Source organism: Lolium perenne, chromosome 7 (genome assembly GCF_019359855.2).
Source record: "Lolium perenne isolate Kyuss_39 chromosome 7, Kyuss_2.0, whole genome shotgun sequence".
Taxonomy (NCBI): Eukaryota; Viridiplantae; Streptophyta; class Magnoliopsida; order Poales; family Poaceae; genus Lolium; species Lolium perenne.
In genome coordinates, this window is record NC_067250.2 from 308,734,047 (window position 1) to 308,751,957 (window position 17,911).

The window sequence follows — 17,911 nt, forward strand, 5'->3', positions numbered from 1 at the left end:
CTAGATACATAGGACCTTTCAAGATTCTAAGTCAGAACAAAGGTTTAGCCTTTGAATTGGATCTACCGGGAAGATTAGCTCAAGTTCACAACGTGTTCCATGTGTCACAACTGCGGAAATGTTTGAAGACCCCAGATGAACCAATATCACATGATGAGCTCGAGTTACAACCAGACTTAACATATATCGAGAAGCCAGCCAAGATTCTCGAGGAGAGCTGGAAACAACTCAGAAATAAGGCGATCAAGTATTGCAAGATACAATGGAAGCATCATCCCGAAAGGGAAGCCACCTGGGAAAAAGAGGAAGACCTAAGGAAAACATACCCCGAGCTGTTCAGGTATTACAACCACAACTTTGGGACGAAGTTTTCTTTAAGGGGGAAAGGCTGTAATGTCCCAGGTTTAGAGACAATCGAGGGGTAGATTTTAGAAAGGGATGTGCATTGCATAGTAAATTCTGGGGAAATTTCGCGCTTTTAAACAAAAACTGCATCGAAGGGGGACAAGTTTCTCTCTCGACACCTTACAGGGTTAGGGTTTCGAGAGTGCGACAAACTTGCATCTCACTTCATAGTTTAGGGTTTTTAAGAAGAGAGGGGAGAGTTGCATGATTGAATTCTTGACAAATGACATGGTTGAATTTAAACCAATGTGGAATTTGAATTTCAAATTCAAACATTAAATAATAAACCTCAATAATTCAATTATGAGAGAATACATTAAGTAAATAATCAATAATACACAATATGAACAATTATAATAAAGAAAAGCTCATTAGGGAAAACTTTGAGCTTTATTAATTAACACATAAGGTACATTGTCTTTACAATATTCATAATGGAAATAAATGAATATTACAACACATTACAAGAATTGGTGAAATTGAAATAATGCAAGAAAATGAAAAGAAAAGTACAAGTATTGACCCTAGACTAAATACTACAAGATCATCTTCACTTGATCTTGGATGTGATGAACTCCAAGTCTATTTTTATCAATTCTTGATCCCTGCACAAACAAATCACAACAAAGAGAAGTTATGCCAAGTGGCATAGCCACTTGGCAGGTTAGAAATCAAATGGAAATGTGAAATGAGCAGATAGGACCAAAGTGGCCGAGCTGATCCATGCCACAGCCAAGTTCCAGGTTCAGGTGCACAGCACCTGCCAACACACACACACAGCCTGCTCACAGGGCTGTGTGCATGCTCAACAGCACACACAGCCAGGGAGAGTCACCAGAGTGACCAGGCCAAGCTGTCGACCAGAGAGAGCAAGAGGGCATCATATATAACCTTTTTGAGCCAAACCCTAGCTCATTCATCGGCAGGCATCTTGGTAAGTCATCAGCAAACAAGAACACTTAGAACAGGAAGAACACATAGCTAGATTTCATCATCCAGGAATGTACTCAAGCAAAGAACTGCTTTCCTGTTGAGAAGTAAACCATGGAGTAGATCAAGCACAAGCCACAAGGAGGAGCAGGGCAAGCCAAGAAAGCAGCACAGAAGCAAAACCTCTACACCAACACACCATTTTCTAGGAGCTGGAGTGAGGTATAAACAGATCAACCTGAGCAAAACCAAGTTTTGCTCATAAATAAGCATACAATGCAGCACAGGAACACAGAAGGGTAGAATACCCAGATTGTATCATCATCTGGCTACCAAGTTAGTTGGTGCAAGCAAAAATGGGTGAAGCCAATAGGAAATCACCAAGGGAACACTGGCTAGACCAAAACAGTGGCATAACCAAGGCAATCCAGCAAGGAAATGATCCTATCTATTCAACCAAAGCCACTTAGCACCTAAAACCTAGCACACCATCAGCCAGATAGACAATATGTGTCTATTCTTGTTTGTCAACATCAAAGATCACTGGAAATCCAACAAGGAATTACCCAGTGATGCATTCACTAAGCCATAGCAAGCCAACAAGGGTGGGAGCTACCTAAACAGCAATGAATTGTTGTCAAGGTCACCTCAACCACTGAACCAGCCCAAATTAATAAGCCATGCACAGTTATCATCACCCAGATGGGTTCAAAAGGAGGGCTAGGGTACCCAACCAAGTGGTGGCATCCATCTAGCCCTGCCAAACTAAATGAAATGATCATTACTGCAAGCAGTTCACCTCACTTATCCATTTTAGTAAAACCAGGTAATACAGATAAGTGAATCATATAAGAAATCAAAGCACCAGAGTCTTGCAGATGATCCAATGGATCATTGCAAGCATCAGTAACTGCTTGAGCAAGCAAAAGCATGCATCAGTACAGATTTGGTGTCACACAGACACAAAGATGAGCAGAAGGGAGGCACAGTCATAACACAGCAGCTTTTACAAGCAACTGATGATCATGTGATCATCAGAAGCTTGCTAGAGCATGCTAAGACATGCTAGAGCCAAGCCTAGCAACCACACATTTAACCAGATCAACTATATAGCCACATCTCATAAATCATTGCATCACAGAGAAGTAAATAAATTAAATACAATTGTATCCAGAAGCACACCAATAAGGGTTGGTGTATTTAGTCAACAGTCATGCTCAATTGAGCATTTCCAAGATTCACAGCTCTATACACATCACACCCAGGGCACTGGCACTTGCATAAATGCAAGTATCATGCATCATGATCAAGCCAGGGGCAAGGAAATGCACACACAGGAGAGGCAGGATCTATATAGCAACAGCAGGAACAATTTAATAGAGCATAAGCATGCGCATGGTAGCAGCACATCACATCAGCTAGGATCCATGGCAACAAAGAGAGAGCACGGCAGCTTACATGCATTCACAAAGAAGCAAGCAGCGAGCATATAGGTGTAGAAGCAGCAGCCCTTCGTGCGGGCCAGCATCTCCAAAGGGGAGAGGTCGGCCAGTGGCCGCGCTAGACGCCGAAGGGCAGAAGAGAAGGAGATAGAACAGTAACGAGAGAAGGAAAGAGAATGTGATACTTTCAGGGGGAGCAGATGAGCACGACCGTGGCGGCACGGCGGCACACGCCGGGCGACGGCGGCGCCAGGCCAAGCCAAGCCTGGTCGCCACATCACCGCAACGCCGGCACCTCCACGACATCACCACGGCGCCAGGGACGCCGACGAACGGCGGATCTTCACGGATCCGTGCGGCCGAGGCGCAGATGCGTTGGGGAAGAGTCAAGGTGGACGCGAGCGTCAAATCGACGCGGACCACCATGTCCGCCGTCGAGAGACGGTCCAGATCCGCACCAAATCGTCGCCGATGATGGCCGGAGGCGGCCGGAGCAGGGCGGCGACGGCGGAGGCGATTCGGTGTCGCGGGAGCCCGAAAGGGGAATTAGGGTTACGGGGTGGAGGACGACGAAGCGACTGGGTCGGTTGGACCGAGCCCACTGGGCTGGTCCAACCTAACCAGCTCGGCCGCCTGACAGGTGGGCCCGAGGGGTATTTTGGACATTTCCAAAATACCCATTTAAATGGGAAATTCCAAGAATTTTATAAAATAAAACATAGCTCTAAAAAAAATAAGTAAAAATATGAAAATTAATCAGCATAAAATTCTCTATCCAAGTAAAATATCAAAGAGAATTTTTGAAGACACTTAAAGAATAGGGATTTCTATTTTCGTGCCCTCAGGTCCTTAGTTGTACTCAGTTTTCCCCAGCTCCTTAGTTTTTCCTCAGTTTTCCCCAAGCCCTTGTCTGAACCGCAGAAGGAGCTCGGACGGAAGGAATCCGTTAAGTTGACCGTTCCGTGCTGACGAGTGGGGTCGTGTCGTTTGTGGGGTCGCGTCGTGTGGGACCGCGTCGTGTGGGGCTGGTAGGAAGGGACCGCGTGGGACAGGACGAGGCCGTGTTTGTGTGGCCGTAGCGTGTGGGGCCGTAGCGTGTGGGTCCGGGACGGGGGCACGAGTGGTTTCTGTCTCTTTCGCCCAGATTAGCAGTTTTCAATGTACCTTTTTCCTCTCTATCGCTCGATCTCATTCATATTTGATAGCCCAAATTGGTAGCAAATCTAGAGCAGCTTCTCCTTCTGTTTTTTAACGCCATTCATTTCTTTATGCCTTCGTTTTTACCCAATCAGGTAGGAAATCTAGGGCACAAATCCAGAGAAAAAATATAGGATAAGCTGCATACAGCAACCAACATAGCATAGATATATTCAGGACAGATCCAAAAGTAGTACCGATAGATCCAACATAAGCTACATTTTACATGAAATTAAGCTGCTCTACAGATAGAGCAGTCACATACAGAGAGTGCAGTAGGCACGTTCAACGCCTCCAGGTAGCGCGTGTGACTCGCTTGGAGGTTGCGCAGGTGAATCCCAAGTGCTTTGTGTTTGGCCATGTACGCATGCACGTTCACGGTCCTTCCAACTCTAGCGCCACATCTGCCAATGGATTCAGCATGGTTCACCAGGGAGTTGAAGTCGGTGGCGCGGAGCTTCTGTTGCGTAAGGGGCACTTGTAAATGCCTCGAGCAAAAGGGCCATCGTAATGGCCGGACCGCAACCTCCCGAGGACGTGACGAGTCTTGGTGTGGAAGGACTCGTCGTCCGTCGACGTCGCCTGCTGCACCTGTCACGTAGCACCAAAGATCGTGCAAAAAACACGGAGTCAATTGCAACGATGATGGAACAGAGAGTGAACAAAAAATCATGCATGATAATATGGGCTCGAAAAAAAGAGGTAGCCTCAGTTACATTGGACACACTTATATCCAGGATTTGAGTCAGCAAACCAAAGATCATGCACAACAAATTTGTACACAGCAATTGTTTCATCGACCAAACCCTGAATCAATTTATGCCCAAATATTCATCATCATCGGCACAAATCTTAAACAAAAGCAAATCACAAACACTAATAACGCAAGATCTAACACAAAAGGATCGAACTAGGAACAGACGAACAGTAATAACGCAAGATCTAACAAAAAAGGATTGAACTAGGAACAGACGAACCGTAATAACGGTAGATCTAACACAAAATGATTGAAATGAGATAAGAACAAGGGAACAAAGGGTTACCTCCGGCTCGTTGTCGACGATGGTGGTGTCGTAGGGGTTCTCCGGCGCGTCGTACTGCACTGGTTCGTACGGGTCCCAATCGACGGGGGCGGCGGCCGATGCGCCGGCTGCTACGATGGAAGCAGCGACAGGGGCCTGGACGGGGGCGGCGGCTGATGTGCCGACAATGGGCATCTCATTCTTCTCCATCGCCGGCGGTTTTCTTCGGGGTTTTTTCTTCGGTTGTGGAGAAGATGATGGGACAGAGAGGCGGTTGCGGTGAGCCAGTGAGAACGTGCGTCGAGGGAGAGAAAGAGGGGCTCTATAAAGACGAAGGTGGCGTGTACCGCAACACGCGTCCGCTATGCACGGCAACACGCGTCCGCTATGCACGGCTGCAGCGTGCACCGCTACCCGAGTCTAACCCTGGGACGTTTGGTGTACTCAGTTATAACCTCGTGCCTTATACGTAAATTTTATCTCGTACTCGCTTTCCCCTCGAGGACTTAGACCGGCAAGTGCAATATACTCAGTTTTACCCTCGTAGCTGGTCAACAGAGAGTCAACAAATGAGATTAACATAGCTAATTGAGTCATTTCATGCGCAAAAATCCAAAAAATAAAAACATAGTGCCAACTACTCATGGAGTCTTCGTACGCAACCTCGCCACCTAGAAAACCTTAACAAACATATATAAATCAAGTTTTACCACAAATTGCCACTTCTCGAATCACTAGTGTAGCTATGAAGATGCATGGTTTTCCACCCAAACCCCTTTGCAAAACATCTTTCCCAAAACATAGTTTGTCTAAATGATGCCATAATTGTCACACTCATGTATATTTGAATTGCAAATAATTTGATGTAGCCCAATATGAATTATATTGTACAAAACACACATTTTTCATTTTGTAATTCTTTTGTTTGAATCCCTTAGTCTATTTACTATTTATGTGCCCTTGGATTCTTAGTACTACTCAGTTTTGCCCTCAAGTACGGTCACAAATGCTCTGAGAAGCCCAAACTTATCCCGATTGGTTGAGCCGTTGTCACACGGATCGACTCCACGAACCGTTGATCCACCGATCTAACGGGCGGTATACCCCTATCCGTCTCTTCGTGGCAACCTCTCTCTCTCTCTCTCTCTCTCTCTCTTCGTGGCCACCCATCTCTCTCTCGTCGGTGGAGAATGCAATGACGAGTTTGCCACTTAATATAGTTTGGGATATAGTATTGGTATAAACATGAGGCATACATATTTGCGGATTTCGGTGATTGCATTATTTGTCAGCCCTCTAACAATTATCAACTATCTTGAGCTGTCCTTTTCTTTTAGGGAATATAGTTTGGGATATAGTATTGGTATTTTGAAAAGGCCTAAAAGTGGTATAATTTTGTTATAAACATGAGGCATACATTTTTGCGGATTTCGGCGATTGCATTATTTGTCACCCCTCTAACAATTATCAACTATCTTTAGCTGTCCTTTTCTTTTAGGGAATATAGTTTGGGATATGGTATTGGTATTTTGGAAAGGCCTAAAAGTGGTATAATTTTGGTATAAACATGAGGCATACATATTTGCGGATTTCGGGATTGCATTATTTGTCACCCCTCTAACAATTATCAACTATCTTGAGCTGTCCTTTTCTTTTAGGGAATATAGTTTGGGTTATAGTATTGGTATTTTGAAACGGCCTAAAAGTGGTATAATTTTGTTATAAACATGAGGCATACATTTTTGCGGATTTCGGCGATTGCATTATTTGTCACCCCTCTAACAATTATCAACTATCTTTAGCTGTCCTTTTCTTTTAGGGAATATAGTTTGGGATATGGTATTGGTATTTTGGAAAGGCCTAAAAGTGGTATAATTTTGGTATAAACATGAGGCATACATATTTGCGGATTTCGGTGATTGCATTATTTGTCACCCCTCTAACAATTATCAACGATCTTTAGCTTTCCTTTTCTTTTAGGGAATATAGTTGGTAATTTTGGTGAATGCACACACTAACTTTGAAAACAACTACAAGTACATGTAATCGAATAATGGATTTGTAACAAGGTATCCCTTGTAACAACTTCTAGCGCCCGGTGAGCAATGATAAGAATCCGATCGTAATTATACAACAAAAAAAACAACCAGCCATCAGATTAGCTTGCTTCTTCAACTCGATCAGCTGCCTTAATCGCTTGTTCATTTTCTTCAGTTCTCCCTTCACTTCCACCAGTTCTGCATTGGGAGCATTAGGCATAATCGGAAGGTCCCTAATCGGAACGGCTCCTCTCTCCGCCGCATTCTCTACAAAGCAAGTCCCCCTCCCAAATTGCGCCCCCCAATAGCGCCAATTGATTCCTGCAACTGAAGCCTCTGAACGTACACATCGATCCACTCGAAATGCCTGCATTTCTTCAAGATCTGAAAACAACAACGTGAACCCTAAATCCCAAATTCGAGGGAATAACAAGAAAATCGAGAGAAAACAGAGAAATTGGAGCGAGATCTAACCTTATCCCCCTCTCTATATGGCAAGCTCTCGCATGCAACGAACTCACGTCCACGGTTGCCGTTCTCGTCCGTCTTACAGATCGACCGCTTCAGAGGCTCCTGGCGTGGGCAGTCAGGGCATCTTGTCAAAGGCACGGGTCCATACTGCGGCCATGAAGAACGGGAGGTCGAAGAGAAACTAGACATCACCCGCCTACCGGAGAAGGGCTGCCGCTGGCGGAGAAGAAGAACAATGGGGCGCGGAGAAAGAAAGGCGAAGCAATGGCACGGGCACGGGCGCGGGGCTGGCTCGGGCTCCCATTTTGCAACGGTCACCTGGGTAAGCTGTGGGTCCGGCGCACTTAACGTGGACAAGTTGTGGGTCCCACGATGATCTGGATAAGTGAAGACGTGTCCACTGCGGGGCACCAACAGCGGCCCCACTTGCCAGCACCAACCAACGTCAACTAACGGGATTCCTTCCGTCCGACCTCCTTCTGCGGGTTTCAGACAAGGTTTTGGGGAAAACTGAGGAAAAACTAAGGGGCTGGGGAAAACTGAGCACAACTAAGGAACCGAGGGCACGAAAATAGAAATCCCTAAAGAATAAGTCCTATTTTGATGATTTAAATAATCATTTAAATCACACACCTAATTTTCTATAATAAAAATAAGTCCACTAATGTATTTGGACTTTAAAAACACCTTGACAACATTTCAAGGTTGTATATTACTTTTAAACAAGTATCCCCAAATTATTCTTAGTATTAACCTCTTACGTGAAATAATAACGACATCGGAAGGGGGGAACAAACCCTAAAAATGGAATCATGCATAATTGCTTCTTTAACCATTGCCCTTATCGGACAATGATGCTATTTTTCAGAACAAGAGGACAAGGGTCAGTCCATACCTTCCAACTGCAGAACTTTGCAGTGTTCAGGCAAGTTCATCACTTGCTCATGTCATTTGAATATTTTTATCAAATTACTTGCAAAGTATTATGGTTACCACTATTGCACAAAAATCAAAACCACTACTTTCATAACTATGAATATGACTATGTGGTGGGCAATGGAACCATGGATTGTGTTGATATGGTGGAGGTTCCATTGCACGGGTTTATATCCATCTAGGATTAAACAACAAATGTCGCCAGTGATTCTTGTGCCGTAATACCCGTGTTAACCATAAGATCCAGAGTGGGACGGAGTAGTCAAAAGTGTTTCCACCTCTCGTTCATCAACGGATGCTCATTACCGGGTGCTCATGATCTTGCGAGACTTGATGCAGGGGTGGGAACCCGTAGAAGTCCCAACGGTAATGAGGTCTATGATGGGTTGCATCTGCCGGCGTAGGAATGTATGGTAGAGCCCTGCATTGACGTCGTGGTCGGAGTCCACCCTGAAATATATGGGAATAATGGGGCCGGCGTGGACCCAGGGTCGGAGTATGCAACAAAGGGTGGGTGTTCGAGGTAGCGGAGGAACATGATTGGCTAGACCTTATACCGGGCCTCACACCGAAGGAAGTGTGGACGGGAAAGCTGCCCGGTTGGCACCAAGGTTAAGATCTCTTATGGGTAGAGTGTAAAGAACTGTGACCTGTCACTCCCTGTTCCGGGATTGAGGAACTGCGAACGCGGCTGGAAAGGAGCTCCATGAAGTTCTAGTAAACCGGTGAAGGCTGACGGACATAGCTTTTTGAAATAAAAGCAATCTCTTGAAGAAATGTTTATCAAAACTTGCATTGGTATTAGACTTTCTGGTCTAATATCGTAGCTAGTGCATTAAACACCTCTTATCTATAATGAACTTGTTGAGTACGCTCGTACTCATACCACTCTTAAATCCCCTGCTTAGATTGTCTGAATCATCTGGAGGAGGACTACAACAACAATGAAGGGGCCGAGATCATCGGCTACGAGGAACCAGACCTTTCAGGAGGAGTTGAAGGCGTAGACTATATCATAGTCTACGGATCCGGGGAGGCTTCCGGAGGAGAACAAGCCTAGAGATATCTGATGAGTAGTAGTAGCCGAGCAGCACAAACTCTTACTATTTAGCTGCTCGATTAAATAAATGTTTAGTTTAATGAGACTATGGTATTGTAAGTTAAGTTGGGTTCGCCCCGAACCCAGGAGTTATCCTCTTAGGACCCAAGAGGAGCTCTGAGACGACTTGTGTATGTTAATTGTAATAATATGTGAATGAGTTATGGACCCTGCTATGTTCTGTTGTACTACTCTGAGGGATGTAATATTTGCGGAATGGTACTTCGTGAATGTTATATCAAAGACTGGCATACTACAACATGCAATGGTATGCAGGGTCACCACACCATATCATTTGTGTTGGGCCAAAACAAAAAAGGGCTTTTATTGGACCGTTAATCGTACTAGCCCTCTGTCGACGGTGAATTGGGCTGTCCAGCCCAATTGGTATGAAGGCCCCAATTATGTGAGTCCACGCTAAATCCTAATCCTAACCCTAACAATAAACCCTAACCATAAAGCTAAACCCTAACCCTAAATCTAAATCCTAACCCTAAACCTAAACCACGTGGCGGACGTCTACTCGTCCACGCGGCCAGTTTTTACTTGTCAACGTGGCGGATGTCTACTCGTCCACGCGGCCAGCTTTTATTTGTCAACGTGTCCAGCCTTTATTCGCTGCAGTGTCGGGAATGAACAGGCGACGTGTCCAACTTCTACTCGTCCACGCGGCCAGCTTTTATTTGTCAACGTGCCCAGCCTTTATTCGTTGCAGTGTCAGGAATGAACAAGCGACGTGTCCAACTTCTACTGGTCCACCCTATACGGTCCAGCTGGAGGCTCATGAAGGCACTCGATGGCAAGATGGGCCACTAGGACGGTGCAGCGGAAGATTCCTTGAAGTACAAGACACGGAAGGAGCCGAACAAGGAAGGTTTAGAGATAGATCTACTATAAACCTAGTCGTACTAGATTGGACCTCTTGAGACCTGGCCTCCTATATAAAGGCCAGGAGAGGGGCTGTCGAGGGACACAATCAATCTTAGCGATCTTAGCCAACAGAAGCTTAGAGCTAGGTCACCTTAGCACTTAGCCATCTCGACGAGATCTCAGCCGAACTATTCGGCACCCCATTGTAACCCATTATCATCATAATCAAGAACAGACAGGCAGGACGTAAGGGTTTTACCTCATCGAGGGCCCCGAACCTGGGTAAATCGCTCTCCCCGCTTGTCTATGAACCGATGTCTCGTGTCAGCTTGCAGGATTCCATCAACCCTAAGCCCCTATCGGAGGGCATTGCCGAGGACCACCCTCGACAATTGGCGCCATCTGTGGGAACCCTGTCGGCACAAGATCGGTCATCGGTAGATCCAGTCATGTCACCGGCAACTTCATTGGCAACTTCATCGACACCATCATCGCCAAACCTGGGAAGCCCGATTCGATTCGGCTCCTACGAATTCACCCCGCACAGCGATTCCTCCCGCTCAACCTTCTCAGATCTACAAGGAAACATGGAGATGATCTTCGGCAGCGTCCACTACAACGTCAACGCGGAAGGAATCCTTCGGCTGCTGGAATCGCCCACTTCCGGATCAACGAGTCCAAGCGCGTCATCATCACTCGACCTTTCGGCTGGTCTGACAGGCTCGACGAGTTCACCCGCGCCATCGACTCCCCGTTCCGCGTCCTCCATGTCGGTAGGATCCGACGATCCCACATCTTCGGAGTTAACTTCGTACTACTGCTTGAACTGCGACACCAGGCACGGGCTAGGATCGAGCGACACGTCGTTCATCTGCAATGCCCAGTATTCATCGGGAGAGGACAGTATCGACAGCATCGTCCAAGGAACCACCCGAAGAACGGCACACCATCAGGTTTGTGTCGCCAATAACACGGGAAACACAAGACATAGAGGAGACGGAGATCATACTCCTCGTTCCAGTAGACGAGCAAGTTTCGAAAACAGCGCCAGCAACCACAACAGCGACTACACCATCGCGGACGAGGAGTGGGCAGCAGCCAAGGCAGCAGTACTCAACAACACACCGCTCCCCGCAGGAACCTCAGTTGGAACCCTTAATGCTTATCGCTCTATACTAGAGAAAAACCGGGAGCACTTATCGAAAGAGCAAGCCACCCTCGAGAGACGCCTATCTGCGGCAGATCGATCCAGCGAACGACGAAGAGGCTCGCAAGGGAGCGCCTCCCGAAATACTCAGGGGGCAGGCAAACACCGGTCGAGACTATCCAGGCTTTCGGAAGATGACGCTAGAGAAATCACGTCGAACCTGACCAAGTCCTTTATAACTACGGACACCGCATGCATGCCACGGCCGAAAACCGTCGCAGGAGCAACAGCCAACCTCGCTGCGTACCTCATCAACCAGCGCCCTGAAGGATCCATGGCTCAAGCTCATCGAGGCGCCCTGGAAAGTCTCGCGATATTGGGAAATAATCTAGTTCCGCAAAAGGAAAAGACCACGTGCAGGCTAGTGGCACAAAGCATCATGCGAGAGATGCTCGGGATGAAATCACCCAGAGCAGGATCGACAAAGCAAGGCGACGACGCGCCACTAGGAAGGAGAATGACAGTGATTCTTCGGATGAGGATCAGGAGTACGACGGCGAACTCAGGGGAGCCAACTGTCTAAGTTACAAAATCCGCGAGGCGATGCCGCCCAAAAAGTTCAAGCCCACTCCTACCGACACTGCCAAATACGATGGGTGATACGCCTCAAACGTATCTATAATTTCTTATGTTCCATGCTACTTTTATGATGATACTCACATGTTTTATACACATTATATGTCGTTATTACGCATTTTCCGGCACTAACCTATTGACGAGATGCCGAAGAGCCAGTTGCTGTTTTCTGCTGTTTTTGGTTTCAGAAATCCTAGTAAGGAAATATTCTCGGAATTGGACGAAATCAACGCCCAGTGTCCTATTTTCACACGAAGCTTCCAGAAGACCGAAGAGGATAAGAAGTGGGGCCACGAGGCGGCCACACGCTAGGGCGGCGCGGCCTGGGCCTTGGCCGCGCCGGCCTGTTGTGTGGGGCCCTCGTGTGGCCCCCTGACCTGCCCTTCCGCCTACTTAAAGCCTCCGTCGCGAAACCCCCAGTACCGAGAGCCACGATACGGAAAATCTTCCAGAGACGCAGCCGCCGCCAATCCCATCTCGGGGGATTCAGGAGATCGCCTCCGGCACCCTGCCAGAGAGGGGAATCATCTCCCGGAGGACTCTTCTGAAGGAGATATGCCCTAGAGGCAATAATAAAGTGGTTATTATTTATATCTTTATGTTTATGATAAATGTTTATATATCATGCTAGAATTGTATTAACCGAAACATTAGTACATGTGTGATATGTAGACAAACAAGAAGTCCCTAGTATGCCTCTTAAACTAGCTTGTTGATTAATGGATGATTAGTTTCATGATCATGAACATTGGATGTTATTAATAACAAGGTTATGTCATTGTGTGAATGATATAATGGATACACCTAATTAAGCGTAGCATAAGATCTCGTCATTAAGTTATTTGCTATAAGCTTTCGATACATAGTTACCTAGTCCTTATGACCATGAGATCATGTAAATCACTTATACCGGAAAGGTACTTTGATTACACCAAACACCACTGCGTAAATGGGTGGCTATAAAGGTGGGATTAAGTATCCGGAAAGTATGAGTTGAGGCATATGGATCAACAGTGGGATTTGTCCATCCCGATGACGGATAGATATACTCTGGGCCCTCTCGGTGGAATGTCGTCTAATGTCTTGCAAGCATATGAAAGAGTTCATAAGAGACCACATACCACGGTACGAGTAAAGAGTACTTGTCAGGAGACGAGGTTGAACAAGGTATAGAGTGATACCGAAGATCAAACCTCGGACAAGTAAAATATCGTGAGACAAAGGGAATTGGTAATTTATGTGAATGGTTCATTCGATCACTAAAGTCATCGTTGAATATGTGGGAGCCATTATGGATCTCCAGATCCCGCTATTGGTTATTGGTCGGAGTGAGTACTCAACCATGTCCGCATAGTTCTCGAACCGTAGGGTGACACACTTAAAGTTGGATGTTGAAATGGTAGCACTTGAATATGGAATGGAGTTGGAATATTTGTTCGGAGTCCCGGATGAGATCCCGGACATCACGAGGAGTTCCGGAATGGTCCGGAGAATAAGATTCATATATAGGATGTCATTTTATATGAAATAAAATGTCGCGGAAGGTTCTATGGAAGGTTCTAGAAGGTTCTAGAAAAGTCCGGAAGAAACCACCAAGGAAGGTGGAGTCCACAAGGGACTCCACCTCCATGGCCGGCCAGCCCTAGTGGGGGTGGAGTCCCAAGTGGACTCCACCATAGGGGGCCGGCCACCCCCCACATGGGAGGTGGGAATCCCACCTTTGGGTGGGAGTCCTAGTTGGGCTAGGTTTGCCCCCTCCTATGGAAGGTTTTGGTTTCGGGTCTTATTCGAAGACTTGGACACCAACACTTGGGATCCACCTATATAATGAGGGGCCAAGGGAGGGGGCCGACCACCCCAAAGACCATAGCTTGGCCGCCCCCCTTGAGTGGCCGGCCACCCCCTCCCAAACCCTAGCTTTGCTCCTCCACTTCATATTTCCCGCGTAGCTTAGCGAAGCTCCGCCGGACTTCTACACCGCCACCGACACCACGCCATCGTGCTGTCGGATTCAAGAGGAGCTACTACTTCCGCTGCCCGCTGGAACGGGGAGGTGGACGTCGTCTTCATCAACAACCGAACGTGTGACCGAGTACGGAGGTGCTGCCCGTTCGTGGCGCCGGAACCGATCGTGATCAAGATCTTCTACGCGCTTTTGCAAGCGGCAAGTGATCGTCTACCGCAGCAACAAGAGCCTCATCTTGTAGGCTTTGGAATCTCTTCAAGGGTGAGACTCGATACCCCCTCGTTGCTACCATCTTCTAGATTGCATCTTGGCTTGGATTGCGTGTTCGCGGTAGGAATATTTTTGTTTTCTATGCAACGTTATCCTACAGTGGTATCAGAGCCGTGTCTATGCATAGATGGTTGCACGAGTAGAACACAATGGTTTGTGGGCGTTGATGCTCTTGTTATCTTTAGTTTGAGTACTTTGCATCTTTATGGCATAGTGGGATGAAGCGGCTCGGACTAACTTTACATGACCGCGTTCATGAGACTTGTTCCTCGTTCGACATGCAACTTGTATTGCATAAGAGGCTTTGCGGGTGTCTGTCTCTCCTACTATAGTAAAGATTCAATTTACTCTTCTATTGACAACATTAGTATCAACGTTGTGGTTCATGTTCGTAGGTAGATTAGATCTATATCGAAAACCCTAAACCACGTAAAATATGCAAACCAAATTAGAGAGCGTCTAACTTGTTTTTGCAGGGTTTGGTGATGTGATATGGCCATAATGTGATGATGTATATGTATGAGATGATCATTATTGTATTGTGGCAACCGGCAGGAGCCTTATGGTTGTCTTTAAATTTCATGTTGAGTAGTATTTCAAAGTAGTTGTAATAGTTGCTACATGGAGGACAATCATGAAGACGGTGCCATTGACCTTGGTGCTTCGCCGACGATGATGGAGATCATGCCCGAAGATGATGGAGATCATGTCCGTGCTTTGGAGATGAAGATCAAAGGCGCAAAGACAAAAGGGCCATATCATATCACATATGAACTGCATGTGATGTTAATCCTTTTATGCATCTTATTTTGCTTAGATCGCGACGGTAGCATTATAAGATGATCCCTCATTAAAATCTCAAGATAATAAAGTGTTCATCCTTAGTAGCACCGTTATCAAGTCTTATCGTTTCGAAGCATCTCGTGATGATCGGATGTGATAGATTCGATAAGTACATACAACGGGTGCAAGACAGTTTTGCACATGCGGATACTAAGGTGGCCTTGACGAGCCTAGCATGTACAGACATGGTCTCGGAACACGTGATACCGAAAGGTATAGCATGAGTCATATGGTTGATATGATGAACACTTTGAGTGTTCGCCATTGAAATCACACCTTTTCTCGTGATGATCGGGTTTAGGTGCGGTGGATTTGGTTCGTGTGATCACTAAGACAATGCGAGGGATATTGTTTTGAGTGGGAGTTCACTTAGGTTTTTAATTATGTTGAATTAAAATTTGAACTCAATATGTCATAAACTTAGTCTAAACTATTGCAAATATATGTTGTAGAGATGGCGTCCCCAATCAATTTTAATCAGTTCCTAGAGAAAGAGAAACTTAAGAGCAACGGTAGCAACTTCACCGATCGGTTCCGTCATGTGAGGATCTTCCTCTAGCGGAAATCTGCAATTTGTGCTTGATGCACCGCTAGGTGACCCTCCCGCGTAAGATGAATCCGATGAAGTAAAAGCTGTTTACGCGACTCGGAAAACTCGGTACTCTCAAGTTCAGTGTGCCATCCCGTGCGCCTGGAATCCGATCTTCAAAAACGTTTTGAGCACCATGATCCTCATGAGTTGATGAATGAGCTGAAAGCTATATTCGAGACTCATGCGGCAGTGGAATGCTATGAAGCATCGAAACATTTCTTTAGCTGTATGATGGAAGAAGGTAGCTCCGTTAGTGAGCACATGCTCGCCATGACCGGGCATGCGAAGAAACTCAGTGACTTGGGAATAGTGATTCCTAACAGACTGGGGATTAATCGTGTCCTTCAATCACTGCCACCAAGTTACAAGAACTTTGTGATGAACTACAATATGCAGAACATGAACAAGGAGTTACCTGAACTCTTTGGCATGCTAAAAGCTGCTGAGATTGAGATCAAGAAAGAGCACCAAGTGTTGATGGTCAACAAGACCACCAGTTTCAAGAAACAGGGCAAGTCTAAGGGAAAATTCAAGAAGGGTGGCAAGAAAGCTGCCACGCCTCCTATGAAACCTAAGAACGGCCCTAAGCCTGATGCTGAGTGCTATTACTGCAAGGAGAAGGGACACTGGAAGCGTAATTGCTCCAAGTATTTGGCAGATCTGAAGAGCGGCCTTGTCAAGAAGAAGAAAGAAGGTATATCTGATATACATGTTATAGATGTTTATCTCACTAGTTCTCGTTCTAGTACCTGGGTATTTGATACTGGTTCGGTTGCTCATATTTGTAACTCGAAACAGGAACTAAAGAATAAACGACAACTGCTGAAAGATGAAGTGACGATGCGCGTTGGAAATGGATCCAAGGTCAATGTGATCGCAGTCGGCACACTTCCTCTACATCTACCTTCGGGATTAGTTTTAAGCCTAAATAATTGCTATTATGTACCTGCGTTGAGCATGAACATTATATCTGGATCTTGTTTAATGCAAGACGGTTATTCATTCAAATCTGAGAATAATGGTTGTTCTATTTTTATGAATAATATCTTTTATGGTCGAGCACCACAAAAGAATGGCTTATTTCTGTTAGATCTCGATAGTAGTGATACGCACATACATAACATTGATGCTAAGCGAATTAAACTTAATGATAATTCTACTTATATGTGGCACTGTCGTCTTGGTCATATTGGAGTGAAACGCATGAAGAAACTCCATACTGATGGATTACTTGAATCACTTGACTTTGAGTCACTTGATAGATGCGAAGCATGTCTAATGGGAAAAATGACAAAGACTCCATTTTCTGGTATGATGGAGCGAGCTACTGACTTATTAGAAATCATACATACCGATGTATGTGGACCAATGAGCGTAGCATCGCGCGGTGGTTATCGTTATGTTCTAACCTTCACAGATGATCTGAGTAGATATGGGTATATCTATTTCATGAAACATAAATCCGAAACTTTCGAGAAGTTTAAGGAATTTCAAAGTGAAGTAGAAAATCAACGTAACAAGAAGATCAAATTTCTACGATCTGATCGTGGAGGTGAATATCTGAGTTATGAGTTTGGCATGCATTTAAAGAAATGCGGAATACTTTCACAATTGACACCGCCGGGAACACCTCAACGAAACGGTGTGTCCGAACGTCGTAATCGAACTCTCTTAGATATGGTTCGTAGTATGATGTCTCTTACTGATTTGCCGTTATCATTTTGGAGTTATGCATTAGAGACAGCCGCATTCACTTTAAATAGAGCACCATCAAAATCCGTAGAAACGACACCGTATGAATTATGGTTTAATAAGAAACCTAAGCTGTCGTTCCTGAAAGTTTGGGGTTGCGAAGCCTATGTAAAGAAGTTACAACCGGACAAGCTAGAACCCAAAGCGGAGAAATGCGTCTTCATAGGATACCCTAAGGAAACTATAGGGTACACTTTCTATCACAGATCCGAAGGCAAAATCTTTGTTGCTAAGAACGGAACCTTTCTTGAGAAAGAATTTCTCACTAAAGAAGTGACTGGAAGAAAAGTAGAA